Source organism: Equus caballus, chromosome 6 (assembly GCF_041296265.1).
Source record: "Equus caballus isolate H_3958 breed thoroughbred chromosome 6, TB-T2T, whole genome shotgun sequence".
Classification (NCBI taxonomy): Eukaryota; Metazoa; Chordata; class Mammalia; order Perissodactyla; family Equidae; genus Equus; species Equus caballus.
In genome coordinates, this window is record NC_091689.1 from 59,874,829 (window position 1) to 59,901,876 (window position 27,048).

At 37.5% G+C, this 27,048-nt stretch overlaps 1 long non-coding RNA gene across 2 annotated transcripts in view; it reads left to right on the plus strand.

Annotated features, from left to right (window-relative positions):
* LOC111773938 (uncharacterized) overlaps nucleotides 1-26,819 on the plus strand; it is an 80,867-nt gene extending 54,048 nt beyond the window's left edge. For both annotated transcript variants that reach the window (XR_002808676.2, XR_011439991.1), the window contains exon 3: nucleotides 26,705-26,819. This is a non-coding gene — a long non-coding RNA (uncharacterized lncRNA). The remainder of the gene's footprint in view (nucleotides 1-26,704) is intronic.
* Nucleotides 26,820-27,048: the final 229 nt, after the last annotated feature.

Below are 27,048 nucleotides of genomic sequence, written 5' to 3' on the forward strand. Positions count from 1 at the left end.
AGACAGAAAATGTTTAGACAATAACCCCTCTATGCTAGCCAAACATCACAGAAAAAAACCGTGGTCCTACCTCCATACCAGCAAAGGCTCAGGCTCCCCACTCCACACCTTACCCATGACCCACAGTGTCAGAGAAGGCCCCACAGAGAATCAGGAGATTCACCTCATCCAGCAGTAAGGAGTCCACCCCTCCTCTATGGTGTCGGTGGAGGCTGTGAGGGACTAATAATGAAACACTTATGACCCCCCCCAGCCAGGGTGGCACCAGCCAGGGCTTAATGTGGAGCCAGAACTCCCCCTGACACTTCCAGTAACACAGAGCCCCGCCTCCCCTCAGGTGTCAACAGAGACAGATGGGAATCTGGACTTTACCTACACCAGCAGAAGTGGCTCCTCCACTCCCCCTGCCCCTCGCCTGAGTGCTGTGAGAGGACTTTAACAAAGACAGAAGGTTTAAATAAGATCCAGAGTCTCATACATAATCCCCAAAATGTCCAGGTTTCAATAGAAAATCACTTGTCATACCAAGAACCAGGAAAATCTCAACTCACAAAAGGCAATCAGTAGATGCCAACAGTAGTACATGCCAATGACTGAGATTTAAAAGTATATGACAACATGGGGCCGGCTCAGTGGCGCAGCAGTTAAGTGCACACGTTCTGCTTCTTGGCAGCCTGGGGTTTGCTGGTTTGGATCCTGGGTGCGGACATGGCACCGCTTGGCATGCCATGCTGTGGTAGGCATCCCATGTATAAAGTAGAGGAATCTTCCTCAAAAAAAAAAAGTATATGACAAGATAATTTTATCATTTTAAAGCAGCCCTCATAAAAATGCTTCAACAAGTAATTATGAGTATGCTTGAAACAAATTAAAAAATAGAAAGTCTTGGCAAAGAAATAGAAGATATAAGGAAGAGTTAAATGGAAATCTGAGAACTGAAAAATATAATAACTGAAGTTAAAAACTCAGTGGATGGGCTCAATAGCAGAAAGGAGGGGGAGGAAAGAATATGTGAAGATAAATATAGAACAATAGAAAGTACTCAGTCTGAAAACAGAGGAAATAGGCTGAGAAAAAGTAGCAGAGCCTCAGGGACCTGTGGGATTATAGTAAAAGATCTAACATTCATATCTTTGGAGTCCTGGAATGAGAAAGGAAAGATGGCAGGACTGAAAAACACTTTAAGAAATAATAGCTAAAAACTTCACAAATTTGGCAAAAGACCTAAACCTCCAGGCTCAGGAAGCTGTGTGAAATCCAAATAGGATGAGCCCAAAGAAGTCCACGCCAAGACACACATAATCAAATTTGTAAAACCAAAAATCAAAAAAAATCTTTAAAATAGCAAAATAATTTCTATGGGGTGAACTTCTTACCAGAAGCCATGAAAGCCAGAAGAGGTGGCACAATGTTGTCCCCAGAATTCTTTTTTTTTTTTTTTTGAGGAAGATTAGCCCTGAGCTAACTACTACCAGTCCTCCTCTTTTTTGCTGAGGAAGCCTGGCCCTGAGCTAACATCCATGCCCATCTTCCTCTACTTTATATGTGGGATGCCTACCACAGCATGGCATGCCAAGTGGTGCCATGTCCGCACCCGGGATCCGAACCTGCGAACCCCGGGCCGCCGAGAAGTGGAACGTGCGCACTTAACCGCTGCGCCACCCGGCCGGCTCCTGTCCCCAAAATTCTATATCCAGCAAATATATAATGTGTGGCTGTAGATTTATTTAATAACATTTTATCATATTAAGGTGAGTTTACTTAATCCTGCATTTCAAAGGATCATTTCCAAGAGAGAATTTTAATTGTCAAACTGTGTAACACACTGTGTTTAAGGCTGTGGTTCTCAAACTTTTTTGTCTGAGGACTTGTTTACAATCTTAAAAATTATTGAGAGAGCCAGCCCTGATGGCCTACTGGTTAAAGTTTGGTGTGCTCTGCTTCAGCATCTAGGGTTCAGTTCCCAGGTGCAGAACCACATCACTTGTCTGTCAGTAGCCATGTTGTGTCAGTGACTCACACAGAAAAAAATAGAAGGACTTACAACTAGAATCTACAACTATGTACTGGGTCTTTGGGAAGGAAAAAAAGAGGAAGATCGGCAACAGATTTTGGTTCAGGGCAAATCTTTCCCAGCAAAAAAAAAAAAAAAAAAAAATTCATTAAAAGAAAAATTGTTGAGAACCCAAAAGGGCTCATGTTTATGTGTGCTATACTTACCAATATTTCCTGTATTAGAAATTAGAGCTGAGATATTTTTAAAATATTTATTTTCTTTAAAAATAACAATAAATCCATTACATGTTAACATAAATATCATACGTTTATAAAAACAACATTTTCCAAACAAAAATTACTTATGAGGAGATTAACATTGTTATACATTTTGCAAATCATTTCAATATCTGGCTTAATAGAACACAACTGGGGTCTCATATATGTTTCTGCATTCAATCTGTTGTGGTGTATTGTTTTGGTTGAAGCGTGTGTAGAAAGTCTGGTTTCACACAGATAGATAGCTGGAAAGTTCCAATTATTTTCATAGATTTTTCAGAAAATTGTCAATATCCTTTTTTGACACTTCACTAAAACTCAGCAAGTAGTAGTTTCTTAAATAGCGGCGATGCAGAATCTTAAACCATATCAATGGAGTTTTGGTATTTTGTCTCATTAAAATCTATTTTGCACTTCAAATGGATCTTTTGTCTATGCATACTTTTGTAAAATCTTGCATTGGTCATTTGGAAAACACTGATTCACTGAATCATACAGATCTTCCAAATATTGACATATTTTATCAAATATGTAAAAGACACATTTACTGGCATCATCATTGTTCTCATCAGAAAAATCTGTAAGGATTAGAAAGCTCTCAAGCTCAAAGTAGCAAATACAACTTTTCCAAGATTCTAATTTTTGCTTTTTGGTGGTTTTCCTTGAATGGATGAATTCACTTTGTTCATTTTAGAAAACGCGTCTGCTAAGTACTAAAATCAGATTATCCATAGCTTGCCTATTATTCTTTCAAGGGAAATGGTGTTTCATGAGAAAACCAGCTTGTCCCACTCACAGCTGAAACAATTGCACAGGTAGCTTATTTTGAGACAATCATCACTTCCTGTGCAGCAGAAGTATTCTCTGTGCCTTCCATTTTGGTGTACAGAATTTTTAAAAAACATGTCTTCTAGGGTTGAGGTATAACAAAATTAAGAATTTTTACCACTGCAACAAGGACATACTTAAGTACAGCTGAAAGTTTTGGGGTTTTTTTTGGAAATATATGACAGCAAGGAATGCAATGACTACTTTACAGTTAGGCGTCACTGCTTTGATTTCTTCTCAAACGCAAACAATTTTACCCATTACAATTTGGTAGCATCAGTACAAATGTCTGCACAGAGAAAAGGGCCAATAACATCTTAGCATTCTTACGAAATATTTGTGAGCTCATGAACCTCCTCCAAGTTTTGCCAGGACAACCTGATTTCGACAGACAACACTCTGGGAACCACTGGTCTACTGTTTTCTTTAGCCAGTTTCTATTCACTCTCTACTATAAACCAGGAAAAAATTAATGTATTTCTCCATCTCTCTCTCCACCAACTGACTTTAGTCAACAGTGCTATCTTTCTTCATATTTGCTTTTGTACTGTTAAATATGCTTAAGCATCTATTAATTGATCTGCTAGCGTTAAATTATATCCTTTGACTCCAGAGATTACAGATGAGGCAATCAGCAAACCTCCTTTACCTTTAACCTTTGTGTAAATTTTGTTTTCCTGAATATCTTGTATTCAAGGTGCTCGTCATTCTACAAGCTTCTGCTGTTAAATAGTGCCGTGAACCAGGGGCCCACTCTGCTTTCTCCTTACAATTTTTGTCTGGCTTCCTTAAGGATTCTTTCTTCAGTTTTGAAGTCTAGTATCTTTGAAAGGATATCTTAGGTTGATCATTCTGTTTAATCTTGCTTGGTACTTAACATGTTCTTTCATTACATAAATTCACATCTTGGTTTATTTAATAAAATTTTCTTGATGATAAGTTTATATTTTGTTCTAGTCCGTTAATTTGTATGTCTTCTTTGGATCTCAGTCGTATATATATTGGAACTCCTTCACTTTATCTTCTTTTTCTATCATTTCTCCTCAAAACTTTTATACTTTTGATTTCTCTTTTAAAATTTTTTTCCGATTTCTACTCTCTATATCCTATGCTTTGTTTTTCATGAACTTAGAGGAGCACTTTATTTTCAGGTCAAACGTATACAGTTATAGGGATCTTTCTTTTTCTTAAGTCAAGCTCAGCAAAAACCTAAAACTATATACAGTCCTAGAAAAAAGGAGGCGGTGGTCAGGAGTATCTGATATCCCGGAAAATTTAATTCCGTACTTGTATCGAGACATCTCAATTCCAGAAACTTAGAGCAGATCTAGAGGCTTATCTTTCTCTGTCCCCAGTTTTGATGGTGATGGTCGCAGTGATGGCGGGGGCATTCAGTGTGTTTGAAGCAGCAATTCTGGTAGGTTTCTCAGCTTTGCAGATTCAACTTTCACTTGTGTGTGAAATCCAAAGATGTAGTCTTGTAGTCATAGACCCAAACTTTGGTCTCCAATCCAGTTTACCTATAATAAAGCCAGTATTTAGATCTGTCAGACTCTTGCGTTTATCTCACTTGTTTCTGAGTTTATCTGGGTATAAGAAGCAAGGTGAGAATGATATTCTAATCTTTAAAACTCCTGTCCAGTGTAACTTCTTCTGCCCTAGCCTCACTTCCATCAGGAGGAAAGTGAGATTTAAGGAGTTAACGTATATATATCTCCTATCCCAATACCTAGCACAGGATATTTGCTTAACAAATATTAGCATCTCCCTCTTCCTCTCCCCAAATATTATACTTTCTCGAAGAGAGACAGCTTCTTTAGACCCAGCAGTGGTTTCAGAAGTTGAGCTGTAGAACTTTTTAAACAGATATTTGCTGAATATTATATTCATACACTGTGCTAAATTCTTGGAATCCAGAAAGAAAAGATGTTGTTCTTTCCCACAAAAAGCTCAGGAAGAGTATATGTACATAGAAAAAGGACAAAAAATTCGCTATGCAATATAGTAAGTGTTTTCACCACAGTACACCCAGAAAGCTAAGAAAAGGAAGAAGGACATCTAAGAGCCTGGAAGAGGTGGAGAAGCCTTCTCAGAAAATGTAGAATTTGGGCTGCAGGAGGAAAATATCATAGAATGATGTGAGAACGTTAAACCATTCAAAGAACTAGAGGTAATTTAATATGTTGGGAAAAAAGGATGGGCATGGGGCAATATAGAGAGATGATGCTGGGAAAGTAGGCAATGGTTAGTCACCAAAGAACCTTCTATGACGTCATTAAGCTATTTGGACTCCATGCTGAAGTCACAGGGGAGTCAGAATTTTAAGCAGAAAAGGAAAATAATCATTTTGGTATTTCTGAAATTTCACTTGTTACAGTATGACACATAGACTAAAGTGGGAAAAAACCAGAAGCTGGGACATTAAATATAAATCTATTGGGGAGTTTGGGGAAAAATATTGGACTAAGGCAGTGAGAATGAAAAAGTAGAAATGAATTTGTAAACTATTAAGGTAGGATAATTGCCCAGACTTAGTGATTATTTAAATGAATAAGATGAAGGAAGGAGAGAGAGAATCAAGAATTCATCTAGTTTTCTGAACACAAATGGCTCAATTGATGAGGAAAAGTCTTTTGGTGAAAAAAATTAGGAAAAGCTTTTTGGTGAAAGATGATAAGGTTTTGAAAGTGTTGGACATAATGCTTTTATTTGCTTTGTTAATAAGCTTTTATTTTAAACAGACAATTTTACAGATTTATACATAATATATATATACATTATATTATAGATTTAAGTTTATAGAAAAATTGCAGTTAGTACAGAGTTTCCCACATCCAGTTTTTCCTATTTTTAACATCTTACAGTAATATGGTACATTGGTCACAAATAATAAACAAATATTGATACATTATTATTAACTTTGATCCGTACATTTTCAGATTTCCTTAGTTTTTACTTATGCCCTTTTTGCGTTTCAGAGTTCTCTCCAGGATACTGTAATTACTTCTAGTCATCCTGTCTCTGAGTAACTCTTGACTGTGACAGGTTTTCAGACTTTTCTTATTTTTGATGACCTTGAGAGTTTTGAGAAATACTGGTTGGGTATTTTGTAGAAGGTCCCTCTATTGGAGCTTGTCCGATGTTTTTTCCTCATGATTTGACTGAGGTTAAGAGTTTGGGGGAAGACCACACAGGTAAAGCACCATTCTCATGACATCATATCAAGAGTTTGTGCTATCAACAAGACATCACTCTTGTTACTTTTGATCACCTGGCTGAGGGAGTGTTTGTCAGATTTCTCCGCTATAAAGTTACTCTCTACCCCTCAACCCCCCTTCTATACCACACTCTTTGGAAAGAAGTCGCTATGCATAGTGCACACTTAATGGACTGGGAAGTTATATTCCATTTCCTCGAGGACAGAGTATCTACAGAAATTATGTGGAATTTTTCTATAGCACATATTTGTCTCTTCTCCCCAATTTATTTGGTTATTCAATCATTTACTTATATTAGCATGGACTCCTAGATATTTATTTTACACTTTGGTTTACAATCCAATACTACTTTTATTTTTTTGCTCAAATTATGCCAGTTTTGGCCATTGAGAGCTCTTTCAGTTGACACCTATATCCCATTGACATACCCACATCATTGGTTTTTTTTTTTTTGAGTACTTTTTTGCTTTCTGGCACTGTAAGATGCTTCAGGCTCTTTTGTTTATTTTCTGCCCCACTCCTAGAATCAGCCATTTCTCCAAGAATCCCTGGTTTCTTTTATAGGAGAGCAAGGAAATGTATACGTACACTAACCCATGGGAATACACATATCTGTAAATATTTCTATACAAGCATACTGCATTTTATTGTGCTTCACAGATATTGCTTTTTTTTTTTTGAAATTGAAGGTTTGTGGTAACCCTGTGTCGAGCAAGTCTATCAGAGCCATTTTTCCAACAGCATTTTCTCACTTCGTGTCTCTGTGTCACACTTTGGTAATGCTCGCCATAGTTCAAACTTTTGCATTGTTATTATGTTTGTCGTGGTGATCTGTGATTAGTGGTCTTTGATGTCATCATTGTAATTGTTTTGGAGAACCACGAACCGTACCATATAAGACAGCAAGCTTAGTTGATAAATGTTGTGTGCGTTCTGACTGCTCCACCGACAGGCCATTCCCCCATCTCTCTCTCTTTCCTCAGGCTTCCCTATGCCCTGAGACACAACAATTAATAAGGCCAATTAATAACCTTACAATGACCTCTAAGTTTCAAGTGAAAGGAAGAGTCGTACTTCTCTCACTTTAAGTCAAAAACTAGAAATGATTACACTTAGTGAGGAAGGCATGTTGAAAGCCAAGATAGGCCAAAACAATTGTAGGCCTCTTGTGCCAAACAATTAGCCAGATTCTGAACACAAAGGAAAAGTTCTTAAAGGAAGTTAAAAGTGCTTCTCCAGTGAACATACAAATGATAAGAAAGTGAAATAGCCTTATTGCTGATATGGAGAAAGCTTTAGTGGTCTGGGTAGAAGATCAAACCAGCCACAACATTTCCTTAAGCCAAAGCCTAATCCAGAACAAGGTCCTAACTCTCTTCAATTCTGTGAAGGCTGAGAGAGGTGAGGAAGCCGCAGAAGAAAAGTTTGAAGTTAGCAGAGGTTGGTTCATGAGGTTTGAGGAAAGAATTCAGCTCCATAACACAAAAGTGCCGGGTGAAGCAGCAAGTGCCGACGTAGAAGCTGCAGCAAGTTCTCCAGAAGATCTAGCTGAGATAGCTAATGAAGGGGCCACACTAAACAACAGATATTCAATGTAAATGAAACAACCTTATATGGGAAGAAGATGCCATCTAGGACTTTCATAGCTAGAGAGAAGTCACTGCATGGCTTCAAAGCTTCAGATACAGGCTGACTCTCTTGTTAAAGGCTAATGCAGAACAACAAAGCCTGGATGACAGCACATCTGTTTACAACATGGTTTACTGAATATTTTAAGCCCACTGTTGGGATTTAGTGCTCAGAAAAAAAGATTCCTTTCAAAATATTACTGATTGACAATGCACCTGGTCACGCAAGAGCTCTGGTGGAGATGGACAATGAGATTAATGTTGTTCGCATGCCTGCTAACACACCAGCCTTTCTTCAGCCCATGGACCAAGTAGTAATTTTGATTTTCAAGTCTTATCTATTTAGGAAATAATTTTGTAAGGCTATAGTGGCCATAAATAGTGATTCCTTTGATGGATCTGGGCAAAGTAAACTGAAAACCTTCTGGAAAGCATTCACCATTCTAGGCGCCTTATTTAAGAACGTTTGTGATTCTCAGGAAGAGGTCAAAATGTCAACATTAACAGGAATTTGGAAGAAGTTGATTCAAACCCCCATGGATGACTTTGAGGGTTTCAAGACTTCAGTGGAGGAAGTAACTGCAAATGTGGTGGAAATAGCAAGAGAACTAGAATTAGAAATGGAGCCTGAAGATGTGACTGAATTGCTGCGATCTCATGATGAAACTTTAATGGATGAAGAGTGGCTTTTATGGATGAGCAAAGAAGGTAGTTTCTTGAGATGGAATCTACTCCTGGTGAAGATGCTGTGAAGATTGCTGAAATGACAGCAAAGTATTTAGAATATTACTTATACTTAGCTAATAAAGCAGTGGCAGGTTTGAGAGGATTGACTCCAATTTTGAAAGAAGTTCTACTGTGGGTAAAATGCTATCAAACTGCATCGCATGCTACAGAGAAATCGTTGGTGAAAGGAAGGGTCAATCGATGTGGCAAACTTCACTGTGGTCTTATTTTAAGAAACTACTCAGCCACCTCAACCTTCAGCAACCACCAGACCGATCAGTCAGCAGCCATACACATCGAGGCAAGACCCTCTACCAGCAAAAAAGATTATGCCTTACTCAGATGATGGTTAGCATTTTTAGCATTAAAAAATATTTTTTAATTAAGGTGTACATTTTCTTAGACATAACACTATTGCACACTTCATAGACTATAGTATGGTGTAAACATAAGTTTTATATGCACCAGGAAACCAAGAAATTTGTGTGACCCACTTTATTGTGATATTGGCTTTATTTTGGTGGTCTGGAACCAAACCTGAAGTATCTATGAGGTATGTCTGTATATCATATTCAACAGTATCTATATTAAGCTAACATGAGTGATTGTCTAATACCACATGAATCATTCTAACCTTTTCCCCTTGCTTGTTGTCTGCAACAGTGACAAACTTGGTTCCCACCCTCTGCCATCCATTTACGTAATTGTTTATTTTAGTAAATATGTATAGTGGTTTCAGAATAGTTAACCTATACCCCTTTGGGAAACAACTTTATTAACCAGAAGACATTGCTCATGTGTAGTTCTTAGACTCACAGACTCAATTTATTTCTAAAGTTATTTAGGTCAGCACTTTTTCCCTCCCATCCACTTCAATAAGACTGCTTCATGCATTTGTAATATAGTTAGATTCTTCTGTCACAATCTGCATTCAATCCAGATTCCTCAACTTCTTAATTTCAACTTGCATTAATTAATGTTTACTTTTTCTGCTGTAGAGTTTTATGGGTTCTAACAAGTGCATGTCTATATCCATCATCACAGCATCATACAGTACACACTAGTTTCACCATGCTAAAAAATCCCCTGTACTTCGCCTATTCAACTCTCCCCGTAACCCTGATCCCTTGGCAACCACTGATCTATTTACCGTCTCTATAATTTTGTCTTTTCCAGAATGTCATACAGTTAAAATCATACAGTATGAAGCCTTTTCAGACTTCTTTCATTAAGTTTAGGTTCTTTCACTTGGCAATATACATTTAAGCTTCCTCTCTGTCTTTTCCTGGCTTCATAGTTCATTTCTTTTTATCACTGAATAATATTCCATTGTATGGAGGTTCCACAGTTTATCTGTCCACCTACTGAAAGACGTCTTGGTTGCTCCAAGTTTTTGATGATTATGAATAAAGCTCCTATAAAAATTTACATGCAGGCTTTTGTGTAGACATAAGTTTTTGAACCAACTGAGTAAATACCTAAGGGTGCGATTGTTTGGTTGTGTGATAAGACTAAGGTTAGCTTGTAAGAATGTTCCAAGCTGTCTTCCAAAGTCACTGCAACATTTTGCATATTCCACCAGCAGTGAATAAGAGTTTCTGTGGGTCCACAGCCTTGCCAGTCATAGGTATTGTCAAGTTTTTAAAATTTTTATTTTATCCATTTTAATAGGTATATGGCAATATCTCATTGTTGTTTTAATTTGCATTTGTCTAATGGCAAAAATCGACCATCTTTTCATATGCTTATTTACCATCTGTATATCCTGGTGAGGAGTTTAATCAGATCTTTTGCCTGTTTCCTGGGGATTGTTTGTTTTGTTATTGTTGAGTTTTAAGGATACATTGTATATATTTTGAGTACCATTCCTTTACCAGATGTGTTATGCCAATATTTCTCCCTAAGACAGCATCTTTTCATTCTTTAACAGTGTCTTTTGCAGAAAGGAAGTTTTTAATTTCAATAAAGTACAATTTGGCCTTTTTTAAATTTCGTAAATCATACTTTTAATATTTTATCTAAAAATTCATCACCAAACCCAAGATTGAATAGACTTTCCCCTGTTTTCTTCTAGAAGTTTTATAGTTTTGCATTTGACATTTAGGTACATAATCCATGTCAATTTCGATGTAAGGTATAAAGTCTGTGTCTAAGTTCATTATTTTGCTTATGGAAATCCAATTGTTCCATCACCATCTATTGGAAAGGCTATCTTATTCCCAATGAATTAGCTTTGCACCTTGTCAAAGATAAGTTGACCCTATTGGTGTGAATCTGTGTCTAGGCTTTCTATTCTCTTCTATTGATGTGTGTGTCTATTCTTTCACCAGTACTATGCTATCTTGATTATTGTAGCTTTATAGTGAGTCTTGAAATCAGCTAGTGTGAGTCTTCTAACATTGTTCTTCTTCGGTATTGTGTGACTCTTCTAGGTGTTTCACCTTTCCATTTAAGTTTTAGAGCCAACTTGTTGATATCTGTAAAATAATTTGCTTGGATTTTGATTTGAATTATATTGAATCTTCAGATTAAGTTTGGCAGAATTGACATCTTAACAATATCATGTCTTCCAATCCATCAAGATAGAATCTCTCTCCATTTGTTTAGATCTTATTTGATTTCTCTCATTAGCCTTTGTAGTTTTCTGCATATAGATCCTGTACATATTTTATTAGATTAATACCTAAGCATTTCATTTTTGGAGGGCTTGTAAAAGGTTTTTTTTTTAACATTTCAAATGTTAATTGTTCCTTGTTAGTACATAAGATGACAATTGACTTTTGTATATTGAACTTCTATCCTACTATACTTGCTTATTGGTTTCAGGAGATTGTTTTGTACATTCTTTGGCATTTTCTCCATAGACAATCATGTCATCTGCAAATAAAGAATTTTACTTCCTCCTTTTCAATCTGTGTGCTTTTTCTGTCTTTTTCTTGTCTTATTGTACTGCTGGAACTTCCTGTATGATGTTAAATAGGAGTGGTTCGAGAGGATATCCCTGCCTTGTTCTTTATTTTATTTTATGAGGGGAAAGAATCTAGCCTCTCACCATCAAGTATGATGTTAGGTGCAGGTTTTTTGTAGACGTTCTTCATTAAGTTGAGGAAGTTCTTTTCTATTCCTAGCGTGCTGAGAGTTTTATCGTGAGTTGGCTGGATTTTTGTCTAATGCTTTTTCTGGGTCAATTGGCAGCATCATATGATTTTTTTCTTTAACTTGTTAATATGGGAGATTACATAAATTGATTTTATCATTTTGAACTAGCGTTTCATAACTGGAATAAATCCCACTTGGTCGTGGTATATAATTGTTTCCATACATTGCTGTGTTTGACTTGCTAATATTTTGTTAGAAGTTTTGTATGTATATTCCTGAGAGATATTAGTCTGTAGTTGTCTTGTCATGTCTTTTTCTGGCTTTCTTCTTATGGTAAATGGCTGACCTCATAAAATGAGTTAGGAAATGTTTCCTCTGCTTCTATTTTACGGAAAAAATTGTGGATAATTGGCATTATTTTTTGTTTAAATGTTCAGGATAATTCACTAGTGAAACCATCTGGGCACTTGTGCTTTATTTTTTGGAAGGTTATTAATTATTGACAATTTATTTAATAGATATAGTTAAGCTTATTCATTTCACCTTTTGTGAGTTTTGGTATTTTATCTTTCAAAGAATTGGTCAATTTCATTCAAATTATCAAATTAATTTGCATAGAATTGTTCATAGCATTTCTTTGTGATTAAGTCCATGAAATCAGTAGTGATGTTCCATGTTTCATTTCGGATATTGATAATTTGTGTTGTATGTGTGGGCATGTATGTATGTATCTGTCTCTGTCTTTCTTTTTGGTTAGCCTGTTAGAGTTTTAGCAATTTTATTGATCTTTTTTAAACAACTAGCATTTGGTTTTGTTTACATTTTCTATTTTGTCCCTGTTTTCAATTTCATTGATTTCTACTCTAATTTTTTTTTTATCATTTCTTTCATTCTGCTTGATTCAGGCTTGAATCGCTTTTCTTGCTCTAGTTTCCTAAGGTAGGAGGTTAGATTATTGATTTTTAGATTGTTCTTCATCTTACATATAGGCCTTTAATGACATAAATTCCCTTCTAAGCACTGCTTTTGATGCATCTCACAAATTTTGATAAATTCTATTTTCATTTAGTCCAAAATATTTTTAAAATTTCTCTTGAGAATTCTTTAACCCATGAGTTACGTAAGAGAATGTTGATTAATTTCCAAATGTTTAGAGGTTTTTTTCCAGCTATCTTTTGGTTATAAATTTCTAGTTTAATTCCATTGTGGTCGGAGAGTATACATTGTATGATTTCTATTCTTTTGAATTTGTTAAGATGAGTTTTATGGCCCAGAATGTGGTATATCTTGGTGAATGTTCCATGTGAGCTTAAGAATATATATTCTTCTATTGTTGAATGGAATACTCTATAAATGTCAATTAGACTAAGGGAAACATGAGGATGTTCCTGAAAAGAAACTGAGAAAGAATATGATATTAGGTGCTATGAAGCTAGTAAATGAGTAATTCAAGACAGAAAATGAAATAAATCAGGATCCAAATTACTGACCTCATGTCACTGGCCTATTTCCAGCCTGAGGATTTAAAAAAAAAAAAAGATAAGTGGTGGAGTACTGAGATTTTCAGAGTTGGAGAATGGCAGGTGTATTTATTGACAATGATGCATTAAGAGAAGAAGCCATTGTGTGGGTATGTATGTGTGTGCGCGTTTGTGTGTTTGAGGTGATTTGGAAAAGAAATGTGTTCCAAAGGTTTTTAAAATACTGGCTTTCCTTGATATTTGTGATAGTTAACCTAAATAGTACCTGGGGCTACAAACTAAAGAATGGTTTTTGATCATTCCCAGACCTTAGTGCCCATCTTTTGGCCACTGTCAGATGGAAATCACAAATTATCAGATAAAGTACAGCAATAAGATTTCATATTAGTTCATTGTTTCTGCTATGGTGCTGGATACAAAACTCTTTTCCATCATGACTTTTTACCTCTGGGCCCTTAGCATTCTTCATCTCTATAATCCCAATCCTGTAGTATTCCCCCACTCCCAGCTCCCTGCTCTTCCCCAGCCTTATTGCAATTAGCCTCAATCCTATTCCTTCTCTAGCAGTTTTTCACACCACGCTTTTTAACCATCTTTCCCAGTACTTTAGGTAACTTCCATTTTACTGGCAATCAGTTTTCTCTTCCACTTCAGCCCTTATTTTCCCTTTAAATAATCTTTCCACCTATTTAATTAAACTGGTACTTGGACTTCGCCTGATTATGCCACCTTTCGGGGACGGCTACTCTCCATGACCATTGTCTAACCTATAAAATCCATACCATTTGAAGATAACTGCCATTTACCCTCCTCCTCTTTATCACAGTGCTTTATGTGCTGCCTCCTTTTTGATTTCTCAAGGACGTTAACAGATAAGTCACTGTAATCCACTCTATTCCGTGATGCTGGGAAGCTTTAGTGTGAGTGCAATCAATCCATTTGATATCAAAGCCCGTCGTTCCCATGACCGCCTCTCTCTTAGTGATCTTTCTTCTTCTCCATATTGGCAACCCACTTGTTTGGCTACACTTTAGAACTTATTATCATCCAAAAGTAATTTTAAACAAATTTTAACATCTGAAGTTCTCCCGGCCTCTTGTGTTTCTGCCTCTGCCATTACTCCGCTTCCACCGAGATTCTCTTCATTTCATGTCAACCTCCAGTGCCTTGACTTCGTATTCATTTTCAAGTATATCAGTCTCAGTTATATTCACTTTTTCCCCCACCCAGCTTGGGCTCCTTGACTTACTATGTCAACTCTATTCTCACTTGCCCCTTTGCTATCTTGAGCCTATCTCTTCCGCTCTGAATCATCAGCCTAGGAAAAAACAAACTACTTCCTTTGTCCTTCCAAGATGCTGACAGTTGGTGGCAAACATCACCTAAGCAGGTACCTAGTGCCATCTGAAATCCCCTAGGGCTGCTCAACAATCGTTTCTCTTTTCTTATCTAATTCCTTCTTGCCATCCCTGTCCCTTTTTCCATGTACATGTTACACATTCTAATCTTTTCTACTTTATTCAAGTCCCTAAGCATTACTCACTTATTCACAATTGGTATCTTCCTCATTTCCTAGAGATAACTACTAAAATGCCTTATATGGCTCTATGTTTACTCACATCTTTGCCTTCTTCCATCTTTTGCCAGAATGAATCACTTCTACTTCCTCTGATTTCCATCCCTTCAAATGTTGTCTCAGTAATTTTAATACTAATACTTATTATTGTTAACTGTCAATTATTTAATTTCATCCTTGAATCTTTTATTTATTTATTTTTTTGGTGAGGAAGATTGGCCTTGATCTAACATCTATTGCCAATCTTCCTCTTTTTGCTTGAGGACGATTGTCACTGAGCTAGCATCTGTGCCAATCCTCCTCTATTTTGTCTGTGGGATGCCGCCACAGCATGGCTTGATGAGCAGTTTGTAGGTCCATGCCTGGGATCCGAAACTGCAAACCTCAGGCTGCTGAAGCAGAGCACGCAAACCACCACTATGCCACTGGGCTGACCGCTAACCTTTGAATATTTGATTTCTTTTGTCTCTTGATTCTTCGCTTGAGCCTATAAAAGTATTGAAGTATCATTTTGTTTGAAAAGAATATTTCTTTCCATAATCTTTCCTTCCTTTTATAATACGTTCCCTTTTCTCTTCTTGAAAGTGTGACCTACATTTCCTGGTGCCACTGAAAGAGAGAGAAAATTCTGACGACAGTGTGCAGACTGGATGAGTTGTTGACAATAGTCGTCCTGGTTTTCTGTCATCCATCATCAAGTCTCCAGCAATCTGGCTTTCATTCTTACGATGTTATTGAAACTAGACTCTTCTTGATAGTTTTCATTAAGCTCCTAATTTGAAAACATAATGATGAGAAGGTAATCTTGTTTTGCTGTTGTATGCTTATTTTTCCTATCCTTACAGGTTCATGTCTGGCCATAGAGCATAATCACACATGCCAAAGATAGAAAAAGACTGTGTCCAATCAAGTAGAAATTTAAATATCACTGCACTTGACTTTTCTGTGGCGGTCACTTTAACATACCTTCTTTCTCAGAACAGAAGAGCAGAGGCCTAAGGGTATGTATTGGTCAGGGTTCTCCAGAGACATAGCACTACTATGAAATGCACATATATATTCAAATGTTTATGAGATTTATTAGGAGGAAGTGGATCACAAGATTATGGAAGCTGAGAATTTCCACCATCTGCCTTCTGTAGGCTGGAGGCCCAGGAGAGCCTATGATCTAAGTTCCAGTACAAGTGCAGAAGATGGATACCCCAGCTCAAAAACAGGCAGAGAGAAGAAATTCTTTCCTTCTTTTTGTTCTATTGAGGCCTCAAACAGATTAGGTGAGGCTCCCCCACATCTGGGAGGGCCATCTGATTTACTCAGTCTATGGAATACAATAAAATGTTAATCTCACCCAGAAACACCCTCACAGACATACCAGAATAATCTTGAACCAAATTATCTGGCCATCCCACACCCTGGTCAAGTTGATACTTAAAATTAACCATCCCAGGGTAACACAGACCTGGGCTCAAGTCCCCAGCTCTGTCACTCACTACTCTTGACTTCAGAAAACTACTCTTAATTTCAGTTTTCTCTTCTGTAAAATGTTCATAACATCCTTTCCCAGAGTGGCCGTGGGTATTAAATAAGTGTGTAAAAACGCCTTGTTCACAGAGTGGGCACTGAGCAGAAGTTGTTTCTTTTTTTATCCCCTGCTCTTACCTCTCCCTTTAAAAAGGATTTGCTTCCCATGATATCTTATCATATTTTGTCCGCTCTACTTTTTAAGTAAACAAAGAGTGACCAGTGAAGGGATTCTGCCATCTCCCCTGAGATAATCTTTCATAGATTAAGAGATCTCATTGCCATGGAATGTTTCCTGATCTTTGGCCGAAAGTAAATAGCCTCACTAGTACCATATATAGAAAATTATGATGAGCATGGTTTGTGACTTGATACTTCTCCATAACCATGGAAAAAGAAAACTTAGGTTTCATTTTAAATCACTGTCTTGAATCATAATAATCTAATTTTTTTTTTTGGTATTTATTTTCTCTTCTTTTTTCCCATCGTGAGAATTAACTTGTATTTCCCTAGGTGAATTTTAAATTCATATGCAAATTTTTAATCATTCTAAGTAATGTTTTAAAATATCTCTTTCTTCTGATCATCGTAACAACTCTACAAAGTATCTCATATATTATTTATCCCTTGTCCTTGGTCTTCACTAAAGCTCAACATTATGAGCTTGATTCTGACTGAGGACTAACGAAAGCCATTTCATTATTTTATGCTGTAAAGTGAGTAAGATTTTGCTACAAAATGTTATATTTTGACCATCATTTCTCAGTCAATATTCACTAAATATACATTATTTCTTCTATCCTCATTAATCTAACACTCAAAACAATTCTGACTTTATGGAAGTGTTCTTTCACTTTAAATGAGAGAATCTTCATGAATAGCTTTATGCTATGTCAGTTTTTACATAGCTTCACCATATTTCCCTTTCTTTCTGTCCTAAAATAAAATCCTTCATGAACTTATGAGTAAACAAGCAAAGTGAAATGAGATAATTATTTTGTGACCTGATCAATGGAAATAAACACCCTGGATAATTCAAGCCCCATTTCCCACTTTTTCTTTAATAACATTTACTGAGAAGTCACAGTGGATTTTTAGGTAATTGTCTCAATCTTCTTCCATGTGCCCGAGTAAACACAGCTAATGGGTCTGTTTTACATAATGAAATGTTATGGAAAATTCAAAACATAAGCCTGGCAGGGACTTTCAGAGGTCATCTGGAGCATCTGACTTCCTCTAGCAGGCTTCTTGTAAATCTTTCTGTAAGAGAGAATGTCTGTGTCTAGGTTAAGATTTGCAGATGACACAAGGCTGAGTGATCTAGTAAATATGATTACAACTTAAAACAATATGCAAGAAGTGGACATGCTCTATCTGCGTTAAAGCATGAAATTAATAGGAATAAATAAATTCTGTATTTGACCTCAAATTTCAATGGCACATGTAGAAGCTGTGGAACAGGAGTGGAGAGAAATAACAAGGTATAGTGAAGAAGGACGGTGGCTGGGTCAAATCTTGTACTGTGGCCATGTTCAGAGCATTAACTGATGTGCTGGGTCCTACTTGACCTGAGGCAGTTGCTTGTGCTCCCAGTCTGGTGGGAAACGGATGGTCATCTACTGCTTTAGAGACAGTCGACTAGGGAGAATAAAGGTGTCACATACTTAGCTTACATGTTCAAATGACACTATCTAATGGAGTATGAACTGGAGAGCAGCCTTTTCCCCTAACTTCCTCTCTCAGCTACAGAGAAGCAAAGAGTTCAGAGAGAAAAAAATAATTTAGGACTAGGAGCATTGTGCAGACATATGAGAGATTCCCCATGAAATCCAGAGGATGAATTAAAAATTTGTGCCTTGACCATCCCTTTGGAAACCAAACGTAGTTGAGATTGTTTATTCTGTTATTCTTATTGCTGTCTTAACTGCAAGCCAAGCATTATCCTCCTCCACTCCCCCACCAACATTGGGAAGAAGTTGGGAGATTGTCTAAATCCACCCTTGATTACTATTCCTTTGAATTATGTGTTCCATCTACCCCACTGCCATTCTTGTGGGACCCGACCTCTGGTGATTTTACTCCTGATCTTGTCCTAAATTAACGGATAGTAGAGCTCCTAGTTGCAGCTATTTCTATGCAGTGCCTGCATGAGGGCACCTCTAGAACAGGAGTGATCATGGGGTAAGCTTCCCTTCTCTTAAGGGCCCTGTCATCTCCTTCTCTTTACAATACCATTAGGAGAAGTTGTATGGTTATATCAGACTTGGCTGAATGGCTGAGTTAAACAAGAGAGGATATTTTAGATCTGGTTTTTGCATCTCCACAGATTTGCTCTGACCCATTATGCCCTGAGTCCTAGCCACTTGCTCAGTAGACAGCTCCAGCTACCTCCCTATTTGCCTTATTACTAATGCTGCCACCTGTCTCAGCCTCTCAGGGAGAGGTCTGAGCTTTGGCACAGCCTCCATCATGCCCACCAGGGTGGGAGCCACAGTAGCTTTGGCACCCAAGTCTAACCTAACTGGACCCATGGAGTCTCTGCCTCTTCATACCACTTTCCAATTCAGATGAAGCGCATCAGTGCTGGGAGTGCGACCTGACTTCCCGGAGTGGCCAGGTACACAAGTGGAAAATGCAGAGGAGTTAATGCTCCATGGGATGAATTGAACTTGGATGAACACGGGGTAGGAAGTTTAAAAGGATTATACCAAACGTTCTCCTTTCTTCAAATTCGTGACCTTCTTTCTACCCCTATGGTGTTCAGCAGATGAATTTTTACCTCTCACTTCATGGAGAAAATTCATTAATTTGTTTTTAATTTTTCAGATATCTGAGGACTCACTATTGGTACTTACTTTTTAGCGTGCAATAAACAGGAGCTATATCATATGAGAACTCCCTCAGTTTTCTATTACCAAATCTACAACGCTGGTTACATTTACTTCCAGCCTGCTTTATGTCCCCTTACATCTCATTGACCATAACTGAGACCCATGGCCACCTCAGCTGCAAGACAGGCTGGGAGACGGGGCACTTGGAAAGACAGATGGGATTATCATGATTGGCTTTAACTGAACAATATTCATTGTCTGGGACTCAGGACATTGTCTCTATATAATGAGGAATTTGTTTTCAAGAAAGCTTGTAGAGCTGTCCCTGTAGGTAACAACCAAGAGGGCATCTGTGGCTGAGGACTTGCTTTCCCGTTCCATTTTAGCAGTATGCTTTAATCATGGCTCAGAGTCATTGTTCCACCAACCCTAGCACAGCACCTTCCATATATTTCTCCATATATTTCTTCCATATATATTTCTACTGTGTTAGGCAGTATTTTGAATGTTCCAAAGCTTGAATAATTGAAAATCCTACAGTATAAGTCAAAACTCCAGCAGGTTTTTACACTCAATTGAGAAAGATAAATGTTTCAGCATATCTGCCCTCAATTTCTTCTCTCTCTCTAGATGAAAAAATAATTTCTCAGGAATTTGGGAGACTCTTGCAGTTAAGAGTGCAAAGCAATTTCTAGATGATGATGTAATGAGGAAATTTTTAATGCTTCTTCAATTTAGTAAATCCTTATAATGCTCTATGTCTAGTTTCTCCCTGTAACCAGCAGTTCAGAAGTAGGCATTATGAAATTGTAGCTCAATTGTGGCAAGGCCTCCTCAATGATTTTCTGTGTATTCCAGTAAGCATAATGGCTTGGGTCTATTTGACCACAGGTATTTATATTATTTTTCCCCAGTTTGATAATCATGGTAAAAATTTATTTCTGGATCCAACCTAGCGTGAATATTGTAATCTGAGATATAGCTGAGTATTTAATGCAGATCTGAAATCTTGGGAGATAATTCCTCAGGGGTAACTGCAGTGAAACTAGGCACCCTCAATGTCTGGTCTTCAAATGGAGTCACATTAAAAGGAAGCACAAATTACTTCCAGAATCCTTGAAGAACAATGCCAGTCTTCAAGGTAGAAATGTGAAGGGAGCATGTAACGTACTACATAAAGTAACTCTCCTTAGACACCACCCTGCCTGTCTTCAATTTTCACTCTCAAATGGCCAGTAGAAAAATCCTCTCTTTGTCCATGGCCAACAGAGCAATAGATGCCCCATTCATCTTTGCATTTTCCACAACAAACATAGACACAGTATCATCCTAAGCATCCACTGTTCTGAAGTCTCATCATCCTCCTGATGGTACTTCCTGACCTTGCAAAATTCTGAGTGCAATTATGTTCATAGGCAACTCTCCTAGATTTTGACCAATAAAATTCTCAGCCTTGTTGCAAAAGCCACCAAGACACTGATACCTGGTGCACAGGCACAGTTGCACTGAAAGAGAATAGACAGCCTCCACATGAGTGTCATAAGATGGAACTGGTGGTGTTGTAGGTTGAGAGACGGACGAGACATTGAGATGGAGTTTGGGGTGCAAGACTGTATTAGGGACCAACACCTGTGAAGGGAAAGGAATGGAAGTAGGATTGAGTAGAGAAGTTGAACTTCGAGGCAGGCCCAACAAAGCTCTGCCGACCTAGTGAGGAACTCTGGCATGACTGCTGCCCATGGGGGTGTGCCCTGAAATGGCCATGGTTCACTCAATCTCACTCAGTCACCAAAGGTGGGAAATCCCAGGAAGAATGTGCCATGGGAAGGACATGACTGAGGCAAGGCAGCCCTTCAGCCAAAGCTGACTCTGAAGGAGCTGAAGCTGGAGACTGCTGTCCACCCTCTCTTCAGCAGAGAAATTTAAGAACTTCCTTGAAGGGGAATCTGGGCAGCACATCTGGTCTACCACAGTCCACCTTTTGTGCCATTTAAATCTACTTCTCCATATAGGGTCAGGGAGTGGCTTCTCCAAAATTCCAGTGGATGACTCTTCCAAGGGGAAATAGAGAGGAGGGAGGTTAGTGAGGCAAACTGTCACTGGTGCTACATTGGGTCTCAGGACTGCAATGAATACTCATGTCTCACTCCTTCATTACTCATTCTACATTTCCCTCCCCATCAGCTTGTCCTTGCTGACTTACCTGGTGGCATGACCCACACCCTATTAATCTCAGGGGCCCGAGTCTCTTGTCACTATGCACTTCTCAGGTCAGGTTCACTGTATTTGTCCATTTACGTTCAAAATTGGGCAAAGTACAAAGAGGCACCACGTGGATCATCTAGATTCCACATGTGTTCCTCTCTGTCCCCACTGATTAGCAAAGCCTTTCTCCTCCTAATTATCAGGATCAATTACCCCTACCAATCAGATCACCACCTTGTCCCGATTTTCTAGTCTTTTCCTTTCAATGCCCCTGAACAACTGGCCAGGAGACTCATCACTGCCCATGAGCATATATATATTCTAACCAAATTCACTGCCCCTTCCACAGGTACCCTTCCAATTGACCACCAGGGACAGTTTTAGCAATTAGATGGTCACTTTGGAAAAGGCGCTGTGTTCCATCTGCCATCAGGGCTCCTCATGGTCAGCCAAGTGATGAATGATCAGCTCCCAAATCCCATTTTCTTGATTGCTCATTGGACCACTACTAATACAAACGATCACAGGTTGGGGTCTCTGGAAGCAGACACTGAGATAGAGTTCAAAAGGCAAGTTAGGAATTAACATCTGTGAAGGGAAGGGGAAAGAAGCCAAATCTGGCAAAGGAAGAAGTTAAATTGCAAGGCAGAGCTGTCACAATCTTATCAACTCTGCAGGGAGCACTTGAGTGAGTGTAGCCCATGAGAGTGTCTCATATTTAGGTCAAGACAGCTGGCTTTTGTACTCTTACCTCACTCAGTTACCAGCCTGCCCAGAGAAACGCGTGACTTCAGACAACGGGGCTCTTTTCAGCCATGGCCAACCAGGAAGGAGCTGCAGCTGTAGGTGGTGGCTCACCACGCTCCCTTCAGCTGGTCAGTAAGTTCTTCTTTGAAAGGGTTCCAGTGGTGCATCCGTGTTTCCATTACAGTCATGCTGGGCAGAGAAAGTTTTCTGCAGAGGCTAGGAAGAGAAGGGAACATTGGCTGAAGATAGTGAAGATAGGAATTTTCTTTTTCACGAATTCAAAGTTCAAGAGGATAAAATCCAGAGCCTGGCTGAAGGAATGGAGTGGAAATTTGAGTCAGGAAAAAGCAAGTCCAGAACCTCGCGTGTATTAGAACACAGGACAGGAGAGATCAAGAGAGAGGTTTCCAGTTTGGAAGATAATGAGGAAAATAGGAACGAGGAGCATTGTGTGTCCCCACAGTCTCTAAGCCGTCTGGCCTCACTGATTTTAGTGGCAGCCTTGCAGGGAGGTGTGGGGGTTGTTTGTGGAATTGCACCTTCTGTTTCCTCCTGATGGGAAAAAGACAATGGCAGCAACATGCAGCTGCGAATGAGCCAGGGGTTCTCGGTCCTGCATCATATTTAAACTCAGGGCTGGGTGCTAATGTTTGTGTGTCCATAGTTTAATCCTCTTAGCTGACTTGGAAAGACTTAAGTCTGAGACTCAGCAGAGCCTGTCAGAGCTGATGGGATAATGTAGAAAAGGTTTGCCATTCTCACATACAAGATACACCAGTTCTCTAGAGTCTTAATTTTAACACACGGCTTAACATCTCTTAGGTCAATCTACTAATTCATCAGAATGAAGAGGAATGAACAGGTGCACTTTTCTTTGTAGTAAAAAAGTTAATAATAAAACTGCTAGCATGCGCTGTCTGCAGAACCTGAGATCATTAGGATATGTACCATGAAGCTCACGGCCAGAAAAAGTGTTTCCTTTGTTTCTTTCTATTCTTAGGATATCAGACATCATACAGCCATAAGTATGTACTTCTAAAGGAAAACTAGTATACTGTTCTACAAATTTCCATGTTCAGCTAACAACATATAATTTATATCTTGCTATGTTAATAAATATGTCTAAATTATCATCTTTAACGACTACTTGTATTTCACTATATATTTTTGTCACAATTCATTAACAAGTTTTCTGCATTTGGACACATTTTTTTTTTTGATTCTGTGTGTTAAAACAAGTTTTTGGTGACTCTCTTAGTCCCTTTATGCTTATGGACCTACATAATTATTTCTTTACATTAAATTCCTAGAAAATGAGTAGCTGAGTCAAAGAATCTAAATTATTTTAAATTTTAAGTTACCAAATTGTTCTCCAGGAAAGTAATGTGAATTTGTATCTAAGATAAGGACATGTAAGAATGTGCTATACCCTCACCAATATTGTATTTAATTGTTTATTCATGTTTGTCAATCTCACAATTGAAAATTATATCCCCTTGTAAAATGTTTTCCTTTATTATTACTGAAGTTACTTTGTCTTGTGTTTATTAGAGATTTGTTTTCATTTTTTTTGTGAAATTGCCTCCACATATCCTTAGGCCAGTTCTCCATATGTAGTTTTGTCCTTTTTTAAAAAAGCTTTTTATATATCAAAGACATTTACTCTTTATCTTAGTGTTATATATTATCTTTTTTCACTATTTTCTTATGGAAAAGTTTGTATTTTAAGTCAACCTTTTAAAATTTGAATTTTTCAAATTCAAATCAAACTTCCTCTCTCATTTATAGCTGTGGCCTTATGCGTAAAAAGACTTGCCATGTTCTAACATAATATTGTTTCCTTAACATATATTTCCATAACATGATATTCCATATATTATATATAACACATATATTTTCCATAACATATGTTTCCTTTTAGTATTTTTATATTCATCTTTCATAGTTAAAAATTTTACTGCATCTGAAATTTATTTTAGTGCCAGATGTCAAGAAGATGTCTGAACTTACTTTTTTCCAATTAGGGAAGCATTTGACCCAACAGCATTTTTCGAAGAATGTGTCCTTTCTCATTGATAATTAGTGATTCTGGTCTTTGAGTACTCTTACAGTAATCTGTCTCTGTATTCCACCCTTAGAATCATACTGCTTTAATTATTATAGCTATATGATCATTTAATACCTTAGATACAGAAGAGTTATTAACGCATTTTTTCTTTCATGTTCAATTTCTCATTAATTTTGCAAAAATTTTGCCATTTTTAAAAATTATAACTCAAACCAGCTTAAGCAAAAAGCTTAAGCTCTTGGAATCTAACAAAGTTTTGGCAACTTTGCTTTGAGAAAAACATCATGGCAACTAGTCTTTAATAAGGGAAACTGGAGGGAAATCCTCATAGCCTTTCCCTCCACCTTATGGCTCTGCCTCTCTCGACAGGTCAGCCTTACTTGTCGCTATTCTTATTTCCGTTGTGGGAAACATGGCCGCTGGCAGCTGAAGACTTATTTTAAGGCCTCAGTCACCAGATTGAAATTAATCTCAATTTTCGTCCCTGGACTATTGAAATTTTCTAACAAGGAACCAATTAGCTCAGCTTGGGTTCGACATTCACCATTTTACATGGTCCAGATAGGAAAGTACCTGTAAAGACTGTGAGACTCTTTGCAGGAAATTTTGTAGTGATTTCTGGAATGCATTAGTAGGCTTACAAATTATAAATAAACTGTTTGGAAGTTTTGGTTAGAGTTGTGTTTGGTGAAATATTTTGACCAAGAAAATACAAAATAAGAACACTTTTGCTTCTTCTTGTTTTAATGGTATAATGAACATTGGTATTGAGTTTGCTGTTTGAAAAGTGGATCTGCACGAATGAAATACATGTTTGGTAATCATTATAAAAGAATGTTCTTGAACTGTGTCGATTTGGTTGGAAACCCAGCAGCTTTTTATGACAATGGGCAGCCATGACCTGGCCACATCAATTAGGCATCGAGATTCTACCTGTAGTGGAGACAACACTCTACATAAAAATCTGGGAGATAGAAGGAGGAAATAGTGAGGTGATCCTTTTAATATTTTATTTTATTATCAATCATTATTATTATATGATATAATAAGCAAGAAAATTCAGTTTTGTTTAACCCAAAGAATGAGCTTTCATCGTGACTACCATTTTTATCACCGTTATATGATTTCTTTACCTTCAGCAAGTTCTATGTAGCTGTCATAACATTTATTCACGGTCTAGTTTATCTTTTTCTTTTTTCTTACATTGCCTATCTCATTTCCTAATCTGTCAGCTTCTTTAGGTCATGGACTTTCTTATTTATCTTTAAGTATTTAAAAGCAAAAACCATGTTTAAACATATGTTGGTACTCCATAAATATTTTTATAAATAACCTATGAATTACACTATCTGCAAGATAACATAAAAATACCAGAATTTAAAGTGGAATAGAAACTAGGTTTCATTTTTATATGTTCAAAAATTTTACATAATTATATTTTATACTAATTTTCCTTAGACTTCTGCCTCTTTCTTTGCTCAGTTCTCCCAATTATTCATATGCTAGGCACCTTGTAGATACAGTAATTCATAACCCATTTTTTTCTGTTGAACTGAACCATTCTTTTTCTCCCTGAGGTAGTTTTATTTAATTGAAAAACTAAGTTTTGCATATTAATTAATAGATGCTATATACAGAATATTATTTCATAGTGGAGGAACAGTTCACAAAGATGTTACATGCAATATTGCCAACTCAATGACAAATGAAATGAGTAAGCAAGTTTAGGCATATAAAAGCTTTTGGAGGGACTTATATGCTCTGTGAACACAAATGCCCTCAAGATTTACAGTCTATGAATTCTGAATTTAGATCCAGCTCTTAGAGTGAAACAGATAACCCAAAATACTCTTTTAGGGGCCAGCCATGTGGCCAAGTGGTTAAGTTCTCGCACTCCACTTCATCACCAGGGGGTTCACAGGTTCAGATCCTGGTCGCAGAGCCCGGACTGCTCATCAAGCCGTGCTGTGGTAGCATCCCACATAGAAGAACTAGAATGACTTACAACCAGGATATACAACTATGTACTGGGACTTTGGGGAGAAACAAAAGAGGAAGATTGGTAACAGATGTTAGCTCAGGGCCAATCTACAAAAAATTAAATTAATTTAAATTAAAAAGCAAGTTATTTAGAAAAATACTCTTTTATTTATTCATTTTCAACAGTTTTATTGGAGTACAATTGAAACAGAATAAATGCATATGGGTAAAATTTGTTAAGTTTTGACACATGTATACACTTGTGAAATTGTCTGTTATCCCCAAAGTTTCCTCATGCCCCTTTGTGATCCCTCCCTTCTGTCCTTCCCATGGCCCTTTCCCAGGCAATCACTTATTTGCTTTCTGTCACTATTGATTAGTTTTCATTTTATACAGTTTTTTACACATAGAATTTTCCAGTATAAACTCTTTGTTTTTGTTTGGCGTCTTTCACTCAGAATGATTGTTTTGAGATTCATCCATGTTTTTCATACATTGTTCATCCATGTCTTATTATTGCAGAGTTTTATTCCATTGTATGGATATACCACCGTTTGTTTATCTATTCGCCTCTGTATGGACATTTGGAGAATTTCCAGTTTTTGGCTATTACAAATAAAGTTGCGGTGAACATTCACATGCAAGTCTTTGTATGGAAACCTACTTTCTTTTCTCTGGAGTAAATACCTAGAATTGGGACAACTGGATCATATGGTACGTGTTTATGAACTTTTTAATCAACTGCTAAACCATTTTTCAAAGTGGTTGTACCATTTTACATTCCCACCATTGGTGTGTGAGTTCTAGTTCCTTCACATTCTCTCTAACACTTGGTACGGTTGGTTTATTAATTATTTCCCTCATGA